A 3,537-nucleotide genomic window follows, 5' to 3' on the forward strand; every position below is an offset into this window, starting at 1 on the left:
ATGGCAGCGGCGGAAAGCGGTGGCTGCGTGGGAGGGGAGGAAGGGTAGCGCCTGCGAGGAGAAGCAGCGACGGGTTTAGGGTTAGGGAGGGGTGCGGCGGCTGCTACGGGAGAGGAGCGGCAGCAGCGGGGTTGGGTGAGTTGCGGTGGCGGTGGCTGCAGGGGATGCGGCGGCGGCGGTCTAGGGTTTGAGGAGGCATGGCGGCGGCTACGGGGAGGCGCGGCGGCGGCGGCTCGGGGCGGAAGCGATTAGGATCGTAGGGTAAATTGATACCATGTAGAAAGGTATAGGATGCAACTCATTGTATTCCATGGAGTAGGTTACAATATATACACGAGATGTCTTGCATGACAAGGTAACTAATCCTACCATATCTCTAGGAGTTAGCTATAGAAGGCTAGAGAAGATAAGACTAGCAATACAAGATATGTCACGTTCAACAGGTAGAAAGTCTGAAACTAAGACTGGAGAAGGAAAAACCTGAATGTAGTAAAGTGCAACAGATGGCAGCCCAATTCGAGGCACACGCACCTGCTACTGGAAACGGCAATATCGTCAAACCAAGGAAGAAGAAAAGTGGTCTGCCGAAGAAGGCACCGGCTGTGAGGAAACCGGGTAGTCTGGTAATTCGAGACCAGCCACTCGGGTCGGAAGAAATGATCCGGCTATTCGTGGGCTTAGTTCTGTTGAAGGGTCGTTTGGGAGTGTATCAGAATCTATGGAATATAATGACTCTATTCTGGATAAAAGACAGGTGGATGGTATGCTTGGTTTTGACCTTGAGGCAGATGCAAGCAACGCCTTGGTGCCCATTGTTGCTGCGCCTATAGGGGGCGTCCAGAAGAAAGGCAAGGTGGACGACCAGCAACTGAATTTACAGGAGGCTTCAATGGACAAGATGCACCAGACAGAGGCAGGAAACAACACGGCGTGTGAGGAGGACCAGGAGGCAACCGGCCATGGGGCTGCCGGTAAACTGACGGGGCCAACTGTGTTGCCCCGTCAGGAGCAATGAATGGCCTAGCATGGAACTGCCGGGGCGCGGCTAACAAACCGACAGTTCACGACATGGTGGGCCTTGTGCGAAAGGCCAAGGCTCGTTTGGTCTTCTTATGTGAAAGTAGACAAAAAGCCTATAAAGTTTGTCATCTTCGTGGTAGATTAGGTTTGAGTGGTTTTGTTGATTCTGATAGTGTGGTCTTAGTGGCGGTTTAGCCCTATTTTGGTGTGAGCAACTATGTGTGGATGTTAAAGAAGTTAATGAAAGGTATATTGATGCTTATATTCGTGTGTCCCCGATAGAACCTGAATGGAGATTCACGTGTGTCTATGGAGAACCCCGTGTTGAAAACAGACACCACATGTGGTCCTTGCTGCAAAATTTGAAGATGCAGTCAGATTTACCCTGGTGTGTTTTGGGTGACTTTAATGAAGCGATGTGGTGCTTTGAACGTCTGTCAGTGACTCCCCATGGTGAATAACAAATGCTTGCATTTCAGGATACTCTAGGGGCGTGTTTGGTTCAAGTTTTGAACAGTAATCGCATTGCATATACTTCTCAACCCAGCCTGGTTGAGCAAAAACAGCACCAAATGCATCATCTGCAAGTTGTTTGGTTGCCTGCATCGAGGGTCGCTGCATTAGGTAATACACAAGTGCACTTTGTTTGGTTGCCTGCATTAGCCCAAGTGGCACATGAACACGGTGTTTGGTTGCCTGCATGGGGTGTGATTAAGAGTTAGCACTTGCACTTAGCACACAGGGTTAAGAGCTAGAAGTGGGAGGGGCCCATGGTGACTACGATGGATAGTGACTATGGCGCAGTGTCCGACATGATGAGCATGGAGTCGTCGGCGAGCGACCCCGTCGGCGGCACGGCGAGCGACACCGTCGACTAACTAGTTGCGGTGCTCGCGCAAAGACAGTCGACAGAGGAGTAGAATGCAGTGCTCGCGCCATGGTATCGTCAGTGCAGTGGACGAGAGAGGAGGCCGAGATGATCGATGCCGGAAACAACTCCAGTGTAGTAGGGCGAGAGAGAGGAGGCCAAGATGATCGACACCGTCGGCGGCGCGGCGAACTGCAGTGTGCGCGGAGGCAGAGGAGACAAAAAAACAGTGTGCGCGCCATTGCAGCGTCAGTGCAGTAGGAGGACGACAGAGAATAGACCGAGATGAGCGACGCCGGAAACGACTCTAGTGTAGTAGCACATGGGCAAGGAGATCAAGGGGAAGGGGTTCGGCGTCGAGAGGGACGAATAGGAGGGCTCTGAGCAGAGGACAGAGGAGCTCAACATGGCGGCGTGAGTGCAGTAGTCTGTTGTCCAAATAAAGATGAAGCTATGATCGTCGAAATCAAAAACTTACAACACGAATGTTGTGAGGAACTGCGAGATTAGCCTGCTGGTCAAAGGAAATTTCAAATGATCGATCATGCACGACGAATCTGACAAAATTCGTCTAAACGGGAACACAAGATTAGAACTTACGGCCGACGAAACTTCAAACCGATCACCTGAATGGAACCGTAGCATCGAGGTGCATCTTTTTCGTGTAGAGCTTAACTCGAACCGAAGCATCGTTGTGTAGATCAGAGGAGCATGGAAGAGAGGAGATTAGGGAGGAGCTTACTGGAGGTTGAAGAATACACCACGTAAATAGCTCGCATCCCTCGTGTTTCTCCTCGTGCAGGGCCCGCTCGCTGCGCTTCCGCTCTGCCTGGCTCGAGAGAAACTGCCTATTCCTGCGTTGCCAGCGAGCCAGGCCTAGAACTGCTTTAAAAAGCGTGTGATGCAGACCCAATAGTAAAACCAGGCAACCAAACCGCCGGTTCCCTTCCCGCGCGGGCCTGGTTGGGCCTCATGCAGGAAACTAAACACGCCCTAGAGGTATGTGGCCTCATGGGCTTGGGTATCTCGGGGCTACCTTTCACTTATGATAACAAACGCGAGGAAAGAAGGAATGTCAAGGTCGGATTGGATAGGGTGGTCACAGATAATGAATGGCGTGATTTGTTTGCTGATGCGGCAGTTACTCACCTTGTTAGTGCGTGTTCTGACCATCTTGCTATCAGCTTATGCTGTGAAAAGAAACCTATAGAACGGTGCAGACCAAGACATAAGCAGTATGAAATTGCTTGGGAGCGTGAGCCTAGCTTACATGAGAGAATTGGGTCGGCCTGGGCAGAAGCTGGGAATATGGTGCACCTGGGTGATGTACGGCAGGGTCTACAGCAGTTTATGAATAAGTTGCAAGTATGGAGCAAGGAAAAATTCTGTAACGTCACTCGTGAACTGGAGAGATCTCACACCCAGTTAGAAGAATTATTGAGTATGAATGCGGATAGGAGAGAGATAAGAAGGGTAACAGATCATATGAACGAGCTTCTATACCGGGAGGAACTGCTTTGGCTGCAACGCTCCAGGATGAATTGGCTATGTGATGGTGACCAAAACACAAAATTCTTCCATAGGAGGGCAGTTTGGCGTGCACGTAAAAATAGAGTTAAAGCTTTGGTTGATGAACATGGGGTTAGCCA

Source organism: Triticum dicoccoides, chromosome 5B (genome assembly GCF_002162155.2).
Source record: "Triticum dicoccoides isolate Atlit2015 ecotype Zavitan chromosome 5B, WEW_v2.0, whole genome shotgun sequence".
Lineage (NCBI taxonomy): Eukaryota > Viridiplantae > Streptophyta > Magnoliopsida > Poales > Poaceae > Triticum > Triticum dicoccoides.